The sequence below is a fragment of the Dermochelys coriacea genome, chromosome 2, assembly GCF_009764565.3.
Source record: "Dermochelys coriacea isolate rDerCor1 chromosome 2, rDerCor1.pri.v4, whole genome shotgun sequence".
In the NCBI taxonomy this organism is placed as follows: domain Eukaryota; kingdom Metazoa; phylum Chordata; order Testudines; family Dermochelyidae; genus Dermochelys; species Dermochelys coriacea.
This window is the reverse complement of record NC_050069.1, coordinates 159,294,099-159,313,954: the sequence shown is the minus strand read 5'-3', so window position 1 is coordinate 159,313,954 and position 19,856 is coordinate 159,294,099. Positions and strand designations below refer to the sequence as shown.

General features: G+C 40.4%; 1 protein-coding gene across 13 annotated transcripts in view; it reads left to right on the top strand.

Annotated features, from left to right (window-relative positions):
• The window catches only part of LOC119850530 (poly(rC)-binding protein 3-like), a 685,847-nt gene that overhangs the window by 182,126 nt on the left and 483,865 nt on the right, over positions 1 to 19,856 (top strand). The window contains exon 2 of one of the 13 annotated variants that reach the window (XM_043508580.1): positions 11,627 to 11,769. The exons of the other annotated variants lie outside the window; for them this stretch is intronic. The gene's annotated coding sequence lies outside the window, so the exon portion shown is untranslated. The remainder of the gene's footprint in view (positions 1 to 11,626; positions 11,770 to 19,856) is intronic. 13 annotated transcript variants of the gene reach the window in all.

Below are 19,856 nucleotides of genomic sequence, written 5' to 3'. Positions count from 1 at the left end.
TCATAAAAGGCGATTAGATTAGTCAGGCATGACCTTCCCTTGGTGAATCCATGCTGACTGTTCCTGATCACTTTCCTCTCCTCTAAGTGCTTCAGGATTGATTCTTTGAGGACCTGCTCCATGATTTTTCCAGGGACTGAGGTGAGGCTGACCGGCCTGTAGTTCCCAGGATCCTCCTCCTTCCCTTTTTTAAAGATGGGCACTACATTAGCCTTTTTCCAGTCATCCGGGACTTCCCCCGTTCACCACGAGTTTTCAAAGATAATGGCCAAGGGCTCTGCAATCACAGCCGCCAATTCCCTCAGCACTCTCGGATGCAATTCGTCCGGCCCCATGGACTTGTGCACGTCCAGCTTTTCTAAATAGTCCCTAACCACCTCTATCTCTACAGAGGGCTGGCCATCTCTTCCCCATTTTGTGATGCCCAGCACAGCAGTCTGGGAGCTGACCTTGTTAGTGAAAACAGAGGCAAAAAAAGCATTGAGTACATTAGCTTTTTCCACATCCTCTGTCACTAGCTTGCCTCCCTCATTCAGTAAGGGGCCCACACTTTCCTTGGCTTTCTTCTTGTTGCCAACATACCTGAAGAAACCCTTCTTGTTACTCTTGACATCTCTTGCTAGCTGCAGCTCCAGGTGCGATTTGGCCCTCCTGATATCTTTCCTACATGCCCGAGCAATATTTTTATACTCTTCCCTGGTCATATGTCCAACCTTCCACTTCTTGTAAGCTTCTTTTTTATGTTTAAGATCCGCTAGGATTTCACCATTAAGCCAAGCTGGTCGCCTGCCATATTTACTATTCTTTCGACTCATCGGGATGGTTTGTCCCTGTAACCTCAACAGGGATTCCTTGAAATACAGCCAGCTCTCCTGGACTCCCTTCCCTTTCATGTTAGTCCCCCAGGGGATCCTGGCCATCTGTTCCCTGAGGGAGTCAAAGTCTGCTTTCCTGAAGTCCAGGGTCCGTATCCTGCTGCTTACCTTTCTTCCCTGCGTCAGGATCCTGAACTCAACCAACTCATGGTCACTGCCTCCCAGATTCCCATCCACTTTTGCTTCCCCCACTAATTCTACCCGGTTTGTGAGCAGCAGGTCAAGAAAAGCGCTCCCCCTAGTTGGCTCCCCTAGCACTTGCACCAGGAAATTGTCCCCTACGCTTTCCAAAAACTTCCTGGATTGTCTATGCACCGCTGTATTGCTCTCCCAGCAGATATCAGGAAAATTAAAGTCACCCATGAGAATCAGGGCATGCGATCTAGTAGCTTCCGTGAGTTGCCGGAAGAAAGCCTCATCCACCTCATCCCCCTGGTCCGGTGGTCTATAGCAGACTCCCACCATGACATCACTCTTGTTGCACACACTTCTAAACTTAATCCAGAGACACTCAGGTTTTTCCACAGTTTCGTACCGGAGCTCTGAGCAGTCATACTGCTCCCTTACATACAGTGCTACTCCCCCACCTTTTCTGCCCTGCCTGTCCTTCCTGAACAGTTTATAACCATCCATGACTGTACTCCAGTCATGTGAGTTATCCCACCAAGTCTCTGTTATTCCAATCACGTCATAATTCCTTGACATCACCAGGACCTCCAGTTCTCCCTGCTTGTTTCCAAGGCTTTGTGCATTTGTATATAAGCACTTGAGATAACCTGTTGATCGCCCCTCATTCCCAGTATGAGGCAGGAGCCCTCCCCTCACAGACATTCCTGCCTGTGCTTCCTCCCGGTATCCCGCTTTCCCACTTACCTCAGGGCTTTGGTCTCCTTCCCCCGGTGAACCTAGTTTAAAGCCCTCCTCACTAGGTTAGCCAGCCTGCTGGCAAAGATGTTCTTCCCTCTCTTCGTAAGATGGAGCCCGTCTCTGCCCAGCACTCCTCCTTCATGGAACACCATCCCATGGTCAAAGAATCCAAAGCCTTCTCTCCGACACCACCTGCGTAGCCATTCGTTGACCTCCACGATTCGACGGTCCCTACCCAAGCCTTTTCCTTCCACGGGGAGGATGGACGAGAACACCACTTGCGCCTCCAACTCCTTTATCCTTCTTCCCAGAGCCACGTAGTCCGCAGTGATCCGCTCAAGGTCATTCTTGGCAGTATCATTGGTGCCCACGTGGAGAAGCAGGAAGGGGTAGCGATCCGAGGGCTTGATGAGTCTCGGCAGTCTCTCCGTCACATCACGAATCTTAGCCCCTGGCAAGCAGCAGACTTCTCGGTTTTCCCGGTCAGGGCGGCAGATAGATGACTCAGTCCCCCGGAGGAGAGAGTCCCCGACCACCACCACCCGCCTTCTCCTCTTGGGAGTGGTGGTCGTGGAACCCCCAACCTCAGGACTTCGCATCTCATGCCTCCCAACCAGCGGAGTCTCCTTCTGCTTTCTCCCCCCAGACCTATCATCTGGTCCACTCTCCGCAATGGTACCTGTGGAGAGAACATGAAAGCGGTTAGTTACCTGTGTCTGTGTTACTGGAACCCGGACATTCCGCTTACCTCTTCTGGAGGTCACATGTTGCCAAGCTTCTTCACTGGCCTCTTGGCTCCTCTGTGCAACCTGCTCTATATCTTTAGAGCTTTGTGCCCCTAGAAGCCTATCCTGAGTTTGGTCCAGAAAATCCTCAGTCTCTTGTATACAACGCAGGGTCGTTACCTGTTGCTCCAGACCTTCAATCTTCTCTTCCAATATGGAGACCAGCTTGCACTTTGTACAGACAAAGTCGCTTCTGTCCTGTGGAAGAAAGACAAACATGGCACATCCAGTGCAGGTCACAACAGCTGAACCCCCCCCTTCCATATCACCTACCTACTATGAGCTTCCTCAGAGACGTTGGCAAGATGTAAGCCTCACTGGGCTCACTCCAGGCGAACTCCCAGGCAAACTCCTGCTGTGAGCTGCTCTGCTGTCCCCGCTGCTCAGCTGGTTCGCTGCCGCTCAGCTGGTTCGCGGGGCTCTGGCTATTTTTAAACAGCCAGGCTTCCCTGACGCAAACACACAGACACCCTAATGCCCGCCCCCTGCAGAAGTTTGTAAGGATATGTTTACACTGCAATAAAACACCCCTGGTTGTCCTGGATCAGGTGACTTGGGCTTGCAGGAGTTCAGGCTGTGGAGCTATAAAATGCCCAATCCTGAATATCTACATTGCAATTTTATAGCCCTACAAGCCCAAGTCAGCTGATATGGGTGTCTTATTGCTCTGTAGACATACCCTAGTTATGTAGTCATGTTACTGTAGTATATGCAGTCATTCACTGGAGGTAGTAAAAAAGTTGACACGTTTGCAGAATTTCACTGATTTTGTCTGACTTTCTTAGGAATATTTCTTAGGAATATTTGTATACGTTTTGAGCTCATAGAGTATTGTCTAATGTAGCAATTTACCAATGTGACTTCAGTAGTAGCTGCACCTTGTGAAGAACAGACAAATGGGTGTTGTCCATACCCCATGTCCCTTCATGCCCTTGCTCTTTCCTGCTTATCTTTCTGTTCTTTTTCTTTTTTTCTTTTTTTTCTGTGAGTAGTTTTCCCTTGATCTTTCCTTCTCCTGCTTAGTTACTCCCGTCACCAGAAGGCTACATACTTCTAAGCACAGGGTGTCCATTGATGGTTCAATAGGAGCAATCACATGTGCTATTAGGCTAAGCAGGGTGCCATGAGAGCAGAGAAGTGAAGTTTTCAACATCTCTGTGAGCTTGGAGCTCTGTACATGTAGTTTCATTAGGGAATTCTTTAGGAGCAAAGAGAAGGGGTTCAAGGAGCCTCTTGCCACTTTGCACAGCCTATGTGCTCCTATAGTTGCAAGTAACAGGTGTAAATTTGAGGCTTTTATATTGCCCTTTGTGTTTGGCAGATCTGTGTTGCTGTTTCATATTTATATTCTGTTAGCGCCCAGATCCCCTCACCAGGATCATAGGTTTCATTGTGTTGGGCATTGCACAAACACATGGGAACATTTAATTTAAATTCTGGTTCCATTGGAGTTAATAGAAGTTTTGCCACTGACTTGCCATTAGAACATAAGAATGACCATACTGGGTCAGACCATGGCACATTGAGCCTAATAGCCTGTCTTTTAACAGTTGTCTGTGCCAGATGCTTCAGTGGGAATGAACAGAACAGGACAATTTTGAGTGATCTGTCCCATGTTGTCAAGTCCCAGCTTCTGGCATTTGGAGGTTTAAGGACACCGATAGCATCCCTGATCATCTTGGCTAATAGGCATTGATGAACCTCTCCTGCATAAATATTTTTTAATCTAGTTGTAATTTTGGCCTTCACAATGTCCTTTGGCAATGAGTTTCACAGGCTGACTGTGTGTTGTGTGAAGAAGTACTTCCCTATGTTGGTTTTAATTTCCATTGGGTAACCTCTGGTTCTTGTGTTGATTCACCCATTTGCTTAACACTTCTCTATTCACTTTGTCCACACCAGTCATGATTTTATAGACCTCTATCATATCTCCCCTTAATCATCTCTTTTCCAAGATGAGCAGTCTTAGTCTTTATTCTCTCCTCATGTGGAAGCTGTTCCATCCCCCTAATCGTTTTGTATGTATAGTTGGGATTATTTTTTCCAGTGTGCATTACTTTGCATTTATCAACATTGAATCTCATCTGTCATTCTGTTGTCTAGTCACCCAGTTTGGTGAGATCCCTTTATAACTCTTTGCAGTTAGCTTTGGACCTAACTATCTTGAGTAACCTTGAGTATCTCTGGACCTAACTATCTTGAGTAACTTTGCCACCTCACTGTTTTCATCTTTTTCCAGCTCATTTATGAATATGTCGAATAATATAGATCCTTAGGGACACCCTCCTCCCCCCACCTCCGTTTACCTGTGAAAACTATTCCTACCCTTTGTTTCCTATCTTCAACCCATTAGTGATCCATGAAAGGATCTTCCTTCCTATCCCCGACAGCTTACTTTGCTTAAGAGCCTTTGATCTGTCGTGAAGAGAGGTGAGCATTTATCTGGCTGTGCAGTGGTTTCTGTAGCCCTATGTTTGGCATATATGGCTAGCATTTAATCCCGCTTCTCTGTATATAGTTCTCTGTACATGCCCTTGGGTTTACTTTGTGCCTCAGTCTGACTGAGGAAAAGACTCCCATGACATTTCTTTACCAGACCTCGGAAACTAGCATATTTAACTGACTGTTTGTTTATTTCTCACATACAATCTTCTGCTAAAAGTTCAGATTCCAAGCAAAGCTAAAGTACCATAGGAGTGGCCCAGAAATAATAGATAGATGGACATTCCTCCCTTCCTTCCTTCTCAGATTTTTCATGACTGATGCAATCACAAATAGCCCAGTAATACTATATGTCCGATCACTGTATGTGGTGGTATTTTGCAGTTAGGGATGCTGCACTTCACGGCACGCCTCTCAGTGAAATGAAAGGGATATCACAAGCTTGCTTTTCAGCTGTAACACATACCACCTCAGCTGTGGCGTGCCTCAGTGGTGAAACACTGTGTGACATACTTTCAATACACCGAGAGGCATGTCGCATACCATGAACTGCTGGGATTGCCTCTCTTTCTTTTATGAGCAGTTTCAATTTCTCTGTTTCCTCGTGTAATACATCTGGAATCTTACCTCTTGAGCTCATGCAAATCATGAATAATTCCACTGGAGTAGAGAGAGTTACCCTGATATAAAACTGGTATGAGTGGGAAGAGAATCTGGCCTGCAGCATTTTGAAGCAGTTAAATGAAATAAAGAACTTGTTTAATGTACTGCTTTGAATTATACATTTATTGTTAATTTAAACTGCATACAGGTATTGGACCAAAAATGGTAAAGCTTAAGATCACATAGGTAAATTTACTTTCAAAGTTGTAAATCCAAATTAGCACTGAGCAGTATAGAACATACAAAAGCAGACTTCAGAGCATGTCGTTCCCAGGCACAGTGCGTGGGGGAGAGGTGGGAGATTGTCACGGCAGAGGTGAGCCGACAGTCACAAAGATCAGTAAGACCACCGTTGAAGGCCAGCCCTGCACCCATTGAAGTCATTTGGGCTCTGACCCTGCACAGCTGAAGTCAATGAGAGTTCTGCTGTTATCATCAGTGAGAGCAGGAGCAGGCCTGGAGAGTCCAATTTTGAGACACACAATTTGTCACCCATCGTTCTTATCCCAGGGTTTAACACACGTCATAGATGATAAAACACTTAAACAGTATGTGCTGATCAAAGTCTGCGCTGACTTATTGCTCATTCAACATCATTGGACTCCGTGCACAATTTGACAAAGATAGTGAGTGTAACTAATTCACTGGTCTATATGCCTAAAAATTTCTCGGAGAGTAACATAAATCATGATGATGAATCTTGGATAGAGAAATTTACTACTTGGCAGGTGGGTCTAACAAATCTTTATGAAGGCAAAATTCTAGTAAATAGCGATCAGTTACTTAACAAATGGGAAGCTCATCAGGACAATACCTCACAGTCACATTCAGTATGGACAATTCACAGCTTCCCTTTGTTTAGGCTGACTTATAACTTTCTTTAAATCTTTTCATATTTATGCATTAGTTTCTTATTTTCCTGTTAACTCTCCTCCCTGTCAGTATATATTTAGTGTGAGTTCAAACCTATCTGTTATATTCCTCACAAACATGATTCTTTTGCATCCTTCTTACACATATGCAATTCTATTTATGCTTAAGTTGTTAAACGTTATCAGACTCGTAAAAATCACATCAGGGTTTTATCAGGCCTAAAATATGCCCTCAGTCCCAACAATGAGGTACTTAGTTAGCTGTAGGTATGCTTTTAACTGCTAGTCTTTACCATTACAACATATTTTAGAGTAAAGTAAGTGATGGAAGGAGCTAACGTATGCATGAGACAGCTCATATTTACAAACTGTACTCAAAATAATAAACCATTTTTAAAAAATAATAAACAGCTTATGCAGGAAAATGGTCCCAAATCCATTAAATGTTAATTGACCATAAAGCCATTTTTAATATGCTATTATATATGCTATGGAAGCTGCAGCCTTCTATGAGAATAGATAAGTCATGTGACCTGTACATCAAGCCAATTATTTGTCTCATTGATTAAACTAAATTTTCTCTAAAGTCTCAAACCTATCCAAGTATTTACTTTTGACTGTGAGCATGATGAAGAATGGTTGATCAGTATTACAACAATTATCAAATGCAGAGCACTGTGTTGATTCAATCATAGTATTGAGCATTTAAGCATGAGCTTTTCAAAGCTGCCAGAGGAATTTAGATGCCTAATACCCATTTACTATAATGAAACTGGACAACCAGCTCCCTCAGGAAGGTTTCAGAGTCCCAGCCCAAATGCTTAAGTCCCCACAAGAAAAATTGTAAATTCCCCACTGCGGTGCCAATGTGGGCATTTTGCATATGTGGAATATGGTATACTACTAAATGTATGTCTTCATATATTCCCAAGTAAAAATTCCATTAGGATGGCATTAAAGTTGAGAATGCTTATTGGTAATTTAAGATAAAATACATTATCAGTCTAGGAAAACTAGAATAAGAAAACCAAATACGTTAACGTAGCTAAATGCACAGTTAGGGCACACAAACAACCTTAACTGTGCCTGTAGTGAGGACATGAAATATCCACATGTTTTATGATTAAGGCATTTTGATGTTTTGGAGTCTCAGATTAAACTTTTTTTAATTAGATTTTTTTTTTGCCCTCATGTCGTCATTACAGTCCACCATGAGATCATTGGGGACCAAAACCAAAGTCCACTGGGTGCTAAATTTCTGAAAGGACATTTTAAAAATTAATTTCAACTCTTCAGCTAGCTTAGTTAATGGATATTCTTATAAATTCTCAGAAAATTCGTTCTATTTTCAGAGTATGTGCTATAATTTTAAGGAGGTTATGCTGTAGTTTTCAACAGTGGTTGAATTCATTCAACACGGCTTTAAGTGTAAAGCTCAACCCAGCTTTACCTATGTGGAACTCTATAACCCTCTATAACGTTCAAAGTGGCTGAGTTGAAGTAGGATCCTAAACTTTTGAAGGTTTGAATCTCTGTGCATTTAAATTCTCAACCTTAATTTTGTATTATACACGTGTGCGTTTTTTCATTTAATTTTGTTTTATCTTTGTGTGACTGGAGGAGGAAGAAGCTAGCAAATAGCCCCAGCTGGACCCCATCAAGATTTGTAATCTACCACAAATTCTGTTCTCTAACAACCCTCTATCCTTTGCCAGTCTGCAAACATTCCAGAATCCATACATGGAATCAAGCATGTGACCACTTTCCATTTTCAGGTCTCTTCCCAACCCCATCTCATTACAGGACACAAGTCTGGACTAATATATTTGCAATGTGTACACTTTTGGGGAGATCAGAACACCTATTCAAATATGCTCATTTGTACATATTTTTATTGTGATTTCAGTTGGACAATGAAATGTACAAAATTGCTACTGGGAGGATGATTGGGCTTGAGAGAAGGATTTTTTTAAACTGAGAGAGGAGTTTCCAAAGTGTTTTTTTTCACTCCCTCACTCTCTCTTTTACAGGGCAGGAACTTGGGGGCGTGGAAGGAGATTGTGGGTTTGGGGTGTGGCAGGTGGAAGGAGATTGTGGGCTTGTCAGCTGAGGGTATGTTGGAGAGGGCTTCTCCGGCTGAGAAGGTGCAATCTTGTAAGCTGGTGAATCGTGGAATCTGGGATGTTTTCCGCAGCTAAGACGGAGTTGTGAGCTTGTTACAAGGGGATGACTTTGGCAGCTGGAAGTTGTGAGAAATGGAGGGAGAGTTTAGGAAGGCTTGTGCAGCTGTTGAGTAGGGTGCTGGCATGATTTGTTATGGGAGGCTCTGGGAAGGAGGGTTTTGAGGACTTTCTAAGGGTATGATGAGCAGAATCCAGGACCATTTCTGTAGCTTGTGGAGGAAGGGATGGTCATGAATTTACTGAGTGCCTACTCAAGGATTTAGAAACAGAGGAGTTGGGAATTATTATTTAACAGGGCAGTCATGCCATTTCTCATTCAAGTAACATTTTGAAAGTTCTAGGGAACATTGTTCCATGGTTCTGAATACCTTTTAAAACATACAGGGCCAGATCCTCAGCTGGTGTAAATCAGTATAGTTCAATTGAAGTCAATGAAGTGACACCAACTTCTACCAGATGAAAATATGTCCAGTAATAATTGAAATATATAGGTAGGCAGCAAAGAAGCTACCAAAACTTGCTGGACCCCTTTCAGTGCTTTTAATTGTTGAAAAATTCCTTTTCAGAGAAAATTAGGTACAGCTGTATCTAATCTACCATTCAAATGTATTGAATCAGGATTATATGTAAATTTTTAGTTGCCGTCTATTATGATGATACATGTAACAAATCACTCTAGCGTTTGTGTATCTTTATATATTTAAAAAATAATCCCATACATACATGACCGTGTGTGTATAGAAAACAAATATTGACTGTTTGAGAAGGAATTTGCAGTAAATATTACCCCAAGGAGAAATTTGTCATATAATGCCCATCTTGGGAACTAAAGCTGAAGTTTGAGGGTAGTGTATCAATATAAAGAGAACTATTTTTCCCCAAAAGGCAATACGTTTTACTTCTTCTGCCCATGCTACATTTAAGACTTTTCAACCTATGAGGAGAAATTTTGTTGTGACACAAAGTGTGAGAACGAATCAGGGGGATAGACTGTAGCCTCAGAAAGCCAGATTTTGATAGGTTTCAGAGTAGTAGCCATGTTAGTCCGTATCAGCAAAAATAACTAGGAATCTTTGTGGCACCTTAGAGACTAACAAATTTATTTGGGCATAAGCTTTTGTGGGTTAGAACCCACTTCATCAGATGCATGGAGTGAAAATACAGGATAGGTATAAATACATGAAGGGATGGGGATTGCTTTACCAAGTGTGAGGTCAGTCTAATGAGATAAATCAATTAACAGCAGGATACCAAGGGAGGAAAAATAACTTTTGAAGTGGTAAGAGAGTGGCCCATTACAGACTGTTGACAAGAAGGTGTGAGTAAAATACTCGCATTCCAAGTTTTTGTGTGTGTGTTTGCAGTTTAGCATATCTTGGAATATATTAATGTCACTGATTTTTATACACATCTGATGGGAACTACTTGCTGCTTTAAAAGGAGACTGTAAACTTGTCAATAGCAAGTTTATTCTAGTATAGAAGGCTGAATTATGGGGCATAAAATTTTGTATTTGAAGTGTCTTAAAATCTTCTTGAATGCAGCAATCTGCATCTACTATTTCAAAATCTTTTGAGAGGGGATAATAGGATAGGATAATAATAATAATTTTAAATTTTAAATTTTAAATTTAAATTTAAATTTTAAATTTTGTTCCCTCTAAGTTTCTCCCTCACTCCCCAGTTGAAATATTATATAGCTATGTCCCTAAAAATGTGGATTTAGACTAGAATGTCTGCCTTGACTTTAGTGTGGTACCACAAACGTAGAGGCAATGAACTTAAAATTGTATCTACATTTGATTTAAAAATTTCCTTTTGATCCATGTCTGCTATCTTGTATTAGTACGTATTTCTAGTCGTATCTAAGGTTACTCAATGTGTTCCTTTTCAGAATATAACTGCATGAAATATAAAAACCATCGTTTTCTGTAATATAGTCGGTTAATTAGACCCCTGTTTGAATGTTGTATCATTGTTGATTTGTGTGCTTTAAATTCTTTTGTTAGACATGCTATAGACGTGTCAGTAGGGATTTCCTATTACCAGCCTGGTGGTGATTTACTAGTTCTGAAATGCTGCCAGGTAGTATCAAGAGACCTGCACCCCTCATCTTTCAGTGTTTTAATGCTGGGCTTAGTAAACCTCAGACCTGTGTGTTCAAATTCCCTGAGCCAGAATGTGTCTCAACCGGTGTGCGTGCACAAGAGTGGAAGAGCAGAAGGCACCTTTCGTTTCTTTGCAAGCGACCAGGGAGCAGCCACTGTGTTATACATGTATTCGTATATTCTCCAAAGTTTGGGGGCGTGGGGTAGGGTGACCAGATGTCCCGATTTTGGTTTTGGTTTTTGTTTTTTCTTATATAGCACCTATTATCCCCCACACCCTATCCCGATTTTTTTTTACATTTGCTGTCTGGTCACCCCGCAGGTGGTGGGGGAAGAGTTGGCCCTGTCTCCTTACACTCTGGCCAGTTGAGCAGGATTGGTGTGTGGAAGAAACACATGCAGTACTGCTGCATAGGTTCCCCCACTTCATATGCTCCCCCATGTGCCTCTCGTGGAATTCAAGTTAAGTCAACCAGGCTGTCTCCATGGACTCGTGCTTTTGTGTAGCTCTTTTACGTCAAATCCCTCATTAGCTGTGACTTAAAGGCCATAACCTAGTCCCCTGGCTGTTGCTATAGACAATACGTTTCCCATTGTCCCTCAGGTTATACATATTCCTCTACTTTTGCAAACACACCATCCTTCCTACTGCAGCTACCCCCCATAACTGTGTGGACCAAATGATGTACTCTCATCCCATCCAATCCCATTGATGTCAGTGTGGTTGCATAAGTGTAAAATTAGGACCAGATTTGGCTCTATTTTATTTATTAATCTTATCACACTGCCAGATTTTCTCTGTTCTTCTAGCTGTCAGCCTCTTTTGTTGCAGCTTTCACCCGGCTGCAAGCAAAGACTAGTACTGGCACAGCTTGTATTCAGCAGTAGAGTGTTCTGTAAGCATGGCATAGCCAATGTATTCCTGACACATCCAGCCACCTGCAGCTTATGATTGGAGTCTTATTAAGCTTCAACGTACACTGTCCCAATAACCCCATCTCAGTAACGTTTTTTGTTAATGTATACGTGTCTCTGAAGTTTGAATAGTGTTACATCCATCAGATATTAACTCCAGCTCTTATAATGAATATAACTTGTAGATTTTGATGTTTTCTAATGCTTCATTTAATGTGTCAGTATTAGACATGTTTTTGAATACTTTAAAAGCCCCTTGAAATCACATCCTAAGGGGTCTATGTGACGATTTCTGAAGAAATCTCTCTTCTTCAAAAACAAGTGAAGTCTACATAGCACTAATGGATTATGGATCAGATTGATAGGCCATGATACTCATGCACAGCATGTTGGGGTGGGGAGAGTCGTGTCTCTCTGCAGGGGTTTGACCAAACCAGTTGCACTCTAGAAGTCAATGGAAACTCCACTTGCTGTAAAAGGGCTTTGTATCTGACCTGAAATGAAGAAGTAGCACCTTTTTCCATTGAAGTTAGTGAAATCATAAAGTGCTCAGTGCTTTTGAAAATCAGGCCACTTATTTAGGCTCCTAAATACATATGTAGTGGAGTTACCTTACTTTACATGTCCAAGTTTGAAAATGTTAGTTCATTTCACTGCAAAGGTAATAGCCTCTAGTTTTCTAAGAAAATAACAATACATTGAAAAAAATGAGTAGTTTAGCCCTCTGAATTACAGCTGAACAAGAAACTGTCATAAGCACTACCTAGATAATCTTGACATTTCATGTTTGCATGAAGTTTGTTGCAAAGATAACCAATAATTGCAGGTTTCAGAGTAGCAACCGTGTTAATCTGTATTCGTAAAAAGAAAAGATGTACTTGTGGCATTTTAGAGACTAACAAATTTATTTGAGCATAAGCTTTCGTGATGCATCCGATGAAGTGAGCTGTAGCTCACAAAAGCTTATGCTTTTGTTAGTCTCTAAGATGCCACAAGTACTCCTTTTCTTTTTGCCAATAATTGCAGGTTATTGTGTCCGGATAGCAACTCTTTTATATTCTATAAGAAGGCTTGTAAGGAATCGCATACAGAAAGCTCAGTCACTAGCTATAGCTTACTGCAAACAGGCAGTAGTGTTGAGAGAACCCAGTACCTTGACTTAAAAAAACAGGCTACTGTAAGTACATACTTTGAAATAATGATGAACCTCCATTAGCTGTCAATAGCATTAAGCTACTTATAGTAATTGTTTTAACGCAGAAAAGGCTGGCCACCTATGTTTCTTAAACTATTTTCATATATAGCCAGTCTTTGCTGGCGGTGAATGCTGCTAATCTGTTGCCTAAAAAACATTAGTTCTATTTGTTCTGTTTAATTTTAAAATCTGTGACTATAGCAACAGGATTTTGACCATTTGTTGTCAATTTATCAGTTACACCAGTGAGGACATCACTGAAGTCAGTGGGGCCACGTGGTTGTAACAGAGTGTCGAATTTTGCCAAGTATTACCAGTTCAGCAGTATTTAATCTGCAAACTTTTCAGGTCAGGGATTCAGTCTTTTTTATTTTTTTGTTCAACACCAAAACAATAATTACCATCACTAGAGAATGGCCTAGGACCTGATCCTGCAAACTCTTATGCACATGAATAATTTTACTCAATGTCTGTTATAGGACTCTTTTTTTTGTGTATAAAGTTATGCATTGGCTTAAGTGTTTGCAGGATCAGGCCATAGTCTCAAAGACCTAAGATATTCTCACATCCTATCCAGCTAATGTCAGGGGTGCATGTACACTTAACACGACACAAGAATAAATTAAGAAAAAAGAATTAATGGTAGCTCAACTCCAACAAAATTCCTGTAGCCTTTTGAAATCAAAGGGTTTTCTTTTCCATTCTACATTAAGGCTTCCTTCAAGTGAAAGTCAGGGCTGGCCATAAAACAGTATTTCTGTTTTGCAAAAAATGTTGAGGTTTTGGTATTTTGTCCTGAGGTTCCACATCAAGACAAAATACCAGGATCTTCTGAAATGGTTCATGAAAAATGAGAGAGAACAGCATAGCCTATAGCCCAGTGGGGCTGGGATATGGTAGACCCAGATTCAAGTCCCTGCTCTGTCTGACTCCAAACTGGGCTATTCTGGTGTGTCTTCCTGGTTTTGACCACAAATTCTATCCTGGATCTGAGGAAACCTTCCAACAAAAGTTTCCACAAAACTGATATGCTTCTGCGAAAAGTTTTTGTTTATACAAATCCGGCATTTTCTAAGGAAAAAACATTTTAAAAAATTCCCAACCAGTCTAGTGACATTAACCTCCATGTTAATCTATTCTGTGCAGCTGTTGAGTGGCTCAGAACTCTTATTAATCCTGGCAACAATATTAAGGTGACATTTTAGCAACAACAAACTGCTTTAGAATAATGTTTTTTCCTGTGTATGGGTAGCACTAATATACTTACATTAAAAAGAAAAGGAGTACTTGTGGCACCTTAGAGACTAACAAATTTATTAGAGCATAAGCTTTCGTGAGCTACAGCTCACAAGGTGCCACAAGTACTCCTTTTCTTTTTGCGAATACAGATTAACACGGCTGCTACTCTGATACTTACATTAAGCATCACACAAACATTTTCCTGTTTCACCTGTCTTTTCCTTCAACAAACACACTCCTTAAACAGACTGTAGGGTCACAGCAGGTATGACAATCCACCTGCCATTTAGATTGTAAAATGCTCTGGGCAGGGACCATGTCCCCCTTCTACCTGCATGTCTTCCTGTATAGCTCTGTAATGTAGTCCAGTCCCTGCCAGGACTCAGGGAGACCCTATGTGGTGATATCAGGCAGCACAAGCTTTGTTTAGTTTGGTTATAACACAGAGCACCTTGCCTTTCTAGTTTCCAGTCGGTCCTGTTTCTGCCCTACTACTATGGATGCAACGGAGACCACAAACAATGTTGGTGTTTAACGAATAACAATATCAATAACCGATTAGGTCTGAGCTGGTAAGTGAAAAGAGAATGGCTTTGCAAATGATTTTAAAAATGTACATTATATTACAATTAAGTCCCTGCATGCACTATTGTTAATTACCTAGACAACAGAAGCTTTCGAATTCACTTTTAACCTAGACATTTTTAAAAAATTAATAAGCTTATTGTTATGCATACCACTGCTGCTGAAGCTTTCTAAATAGTTTGTGCAAAATTCTGTGCCTACCCCCCACTCCTATGGGGCATTATTGTAAGTATGACTGAAAAGACCTCAGTGAAACTACTTTCCCCTTATTAAAGTGAATGGCTAAAAATATATAGTGGCAGAGCTCCGTAGGATGTACTATTTTAATACTTGGATGAGACTGTCAGACTGGACAACTGCAGCTGTGAAGCACAGTCTGACAAGACTTAACCAGCTAATTGCTAAAAATCTTTGGGGACATCTCAGAAATCCAGCTGAAACATTTTCGCATTCACACTATTTTAAAAATTTCTTGCAACTGAAAATACATTGAGCCAGATTCATTGCTGGTATAATTCTTCTGCAGTCAAATGGACCAAATTTTTCTCTGTAACCCTGGTTAAATTCAGAGTAACTCCACTGAAGTAAATGAAGATGCTCCAATATACACCATGGAAATGAGAGCAGAATTTGTCCTAATAGAGTTAGACTAGAGATTAATTTGGCCCATTCTTTGTATTGTATTGATGAGCCTAAACATGTTTCTCAGAGTCTGCAATTAAGAATGTAATGTAAAGTTAATTAGTGAGAGATTATATTGCCAGAAAATTTGTGTTTTGGATAGGGTGTTAATAATAATTGAAAAACACTTTGCAATGAGAGAGGAACATTTTAGAGTAGGGTTCATATGATGGGATGTTCTGGCCCACGAAGCTTTTATTTGTCAGAGGTATTGTTCAGGCATGTTGTATTTCAAGTGTTTGTGACTGTAGAATTCCTATCCAACATATTTCTTTCACATCGAAAACATGGTACAGTAGGAAATAAAAAGAAATAAAACGAAATGTTGTTAAATTATGACCCACAGCATGAAAGCATAGATTCCACGTTGTGTGCATGCTTTCCATTTTATTGGGTTTAGAATTTTTCAGTTTTTATGAAATGATACAAGTGCAATAGATGAAACAACAAAATCACCAGTAGGACAAGAAACAGTGCAATCTGTGTGTGTGTGTGTGTGTGTGTGTGTACTCTCTCTCACAGGAACTCCCACCCCAAACGTGTAGAGATGGCTTACTTGACATGATTCAATATTGTTTCCGTCCCTTCCCCCGCCTACCATTGCAACGCAATATTGCCATTCCTTGCCTTCTAAAGCATGTACTTTTCTCCTTAAGAATAGTATATAGTACATCTGGTGGCCATTTTTGCATTGGGTAAAGAATATGGTTTACAATGCATTATTCTCTCATTTCCTGGCTAGGGCTTCTCATGTGTGGATGTTCTTGATGTGTTGTCACCTCATAGTTTTTATGTTTAATTAGGTAGCTTAATAGAATCACAGGACTGGAAGGGACCTCGAGAGGTCATCTAGTCCAGTCCCCTGTACTCGCAGCAGGACTAAGTATTATCTAGACCATTCCTGACAGGTGTTTGTTTAGATTCTACAATAGGTTCAGGTGAATGCTCCCTTCCATTATATATGCTCTTTTCAGATAAATGTATATCTCTGGTTACAGCTGTAAGCCTGAAATATTTTAAACTGTCCAGTCTAAGGTATATATAAACATGGCAGGAAGGTGGTGATGCCATCAGCAATCACTGTAGTTTTTCTACAGTCTGCTTGGAGTCCAGAAGCAACTGCCTAAAGTATTTTGTTTTGAATTAATCCAGTCAGTAGTTGGGAGATGAAGCAAAATTTATCAGCTATAATTCTAGTCTTCATTCAGTAGAGAGCTGCTCAATTTGGAATCCCAACCACTCTTGGAGTTGGAAGGTGAAACATAAACTGATGAGATGCATATTGCAGGTGCTCACTACGTACAGACAATGACCCCTTGTACTGAGGTGAGGACAAATGTTGCTTCAAATGATTTTTGAACAGTGAACTTCTGGAAAGAAGAAAATGTGAAAGGAGATCATATCATGCAGAAAAAAGATGATCAATCTATGAATCTTCAGAAAAAAAAGTAACCCCTGAGAAATGTCTTGCCAGTTATAAATGAATCCTTTTTATTATTTTTTTCCCCAATTTTCCTGAACTCCTATACAAGCATGTGAATGGATCTTTCATGATTTGTATGGTAATGGGGCCATTTTGGGTCACTGTTCATCAGATATTTAACTCTTAGTTTATCTAGATATAACAATCATCTGCCTATAAACAAACTAAGGAAGATAACAGAAGGGCGAGATCAGAGCCTTTCTGATTAAATATCATGCTGGCTTAAAGAGCTACTGATGTGGGCATTGAACAGTTTTGTGATAAGGCACAGATGGAAAGCAAGGTGGAAAACATATAAATCAGAAGACTCATGATTTTCATGAGTGTTTTCATTGCAGTGTGGCTTTTTCCCCCTGCCAGAGGAAATTTGAATATAATTTCATTCCGTGATTTAAACACTTAGAGAGAAGCTTTAATAGGAGGCTATCAATGCTTAGAGGATATATTTTGCAAGGCACCGGATTAATTTAACTATTTCCATTCTTTCTACTGGTGACCACTCCATTGAGTTTCATGTTTGGATGTTAGCTGCTTTGAGACATAACCTTTTCTATATTCTGTATAATGATCCTCAATTCAGATATGTACACTACCAAGTGTCTGAATAGTTTTCCCGTTTTGAACTGGAAGACATCTACATACCCAAAATTTTGTGGGAGCCACAAAATATCTTTAAGATTAAATTAATGCCAGTTCTCACTTGATAGAGAAGCAACCAAGCTAGTTGTATATTCAGAACAGTAACAGAGGTGGTAGATAAGCATACTAGCACATAGAGTAATGTATGCAATCTGGCATTGGATGAATGGTTAGGAATTCCCTTAATTTCTGTGCAAATCTAGAGGTTTTTGGTTTTAAATTGAACAAGGTAAGCAAAAGCATTAAGCAAGCTCGCTCGCTCTCTGAAGAGAGAAAGCATTGGATTATTCTTCTGGTATTTACAAGAGGGCATTTGTACAAATTGTCACCTTAAAGATCCATCCTACACAATTTTGAGCAACTCCTTTTTGAGTGCACTCAATGCCCAGTGACTTGTGCTAGTTTTTGGTGCTGGTACTTCAGCCAGCACTGCTAGTGCTAGATATGCTCATTCTATCCTTTCAAATGTTTTCACTGCCTTTTAGTACTAGGAGCTATGTGAGAGGCATTTGGTGACTGTTTCTTGACCAAGAAATTTTTCCTTGTACAGATCTCACGTGGCTGAATAAGCCATGAATTAAATTTGATTGCTAATATCTTTTCTGAATTCAGAGGGCCTGATTCTCCATTTTCTGCAGCTTGTGCAAGATGGGTGGCATCTGCCTGTCAAATGTGTGTAAAATATTACCCACTTTGCCCAGGTGTAAATGATTATGCATACTGCAGGAAATGGAGAATTAGGCCCAGAATCTACAGTCTGCACAGTGGGGATTCTCACATTGAAAACCCCACACCTTTCCTCCTTTTTAGAGTGGGGCAAAACCAGGGGAGGCTTGGACATTGGATTAAATTTTGTTTTGCAAACCAGGAATGGTTTGGATAGAGGTGGCATTTGCCCAACCCCTCTGCAAAGTTTGGCTAGGAGTTGCTGAATGTCTCTTGTTTTGTCCCACCAGTAATTAATCCTCTTTAATGTAAGATTGAGTGGTTTTCTTGTCCCCCTTGCAGCAATCTTTCTGTAAGCTCTCATCCCTTCTATAAGAGCTAAGCAGGACTTTAAAGGCATGGGGGGGGGAAATCTATTGGGAAGCCATTTGAACATATTCATGGGAGTGAGTTTACCATGGACAGCAACAATTCTGTATGTGAAACTTCTCTCCCGAGGCTCTTTTGAGGAACAATGGTTTTTGAAGCATAGTCTGTGTATTCTTGACCATATATCCTCTTCATACTTTTCACTTTAAAAAGGGGGTTTTGTAATTTACTTATAATTTAAAAATCCAAGGCCTTTAGAAAGTAAAACTTTCATAAATGTTGCCTACTCTCATTGGAATAACAAGATTTGATTACAGATAGCATTCAACTGAAAAGTTGAATTTTTATATACATATTTTTAAAATTTGTATTGACATTCTGCTGTTGACACATTCATGTAGGATACTATACCACTTAGTACAAAAATAAAATTGAACACTATATAAATTGCAGAATGCTTCTCTTAGCACATTAGATACTGCGATTCTCAACCAAATAGAGTAGTTTTTGTTGTACACCCTTCCTAAAATATTTGACTTTTTAATAGCTTTCTGGTTGGAAAACCCAATAAAGTGCTTGGCACCCATACTTTTTAAATAAAGCACAGTACTTCATTTGAAGTTGAGGTGTTCAGCAAGAGCATTGGGCCCAGCTGGCTCCATGAATCTGATTCCTACCAAACTGGTTCTCAAATGGATTGACGACCAAATATGGATGTGGTGCTCTGCTGCTCATATTGCTTAAGGGGTATGTAATTAATGTTAGGAAAAAGGCCATGAGATGCTTGATTAAATGGTGCTACATGAGTGCAAACTTATTGAAAATGTATGGTGATCTCAATCTCTTATTACTGAGTTTATCAAACTCAAGGTTAAGCGGTTACCTGATTATAGTTAGTAAATAGTTACATAAGAAGAAGATATTTGATAGAAAAGAGCTCTATCAGGCAAACTAGGTGCAATAGTTGGAAATTGAAGCTAGACAAAATTAAACTGGGAGTAAGGTGTAAATTTAAACGTCGGAGTATTTAACCATTGGAACAGCATACCTAGGAATGTGGAGGCTCCTTCAGCACTCCATTTCAAAGTCTTTCAATCCACACTGGATGTGTTTCTAAAAGAGACACTCTAGTTCACTGCAAGTAACTAGGCTTTAGGAAGGGTTTACTAGGTGAGACTTTATGTAGAGTTGGGCAAATAACTGATTTGTTTGCTTTTTGCTGGTAGTTCTGAAAAAAATTTTAAAGAATGATTCGTGTCCAACTAAAAATTCCAAAAAAAATGGAACAAA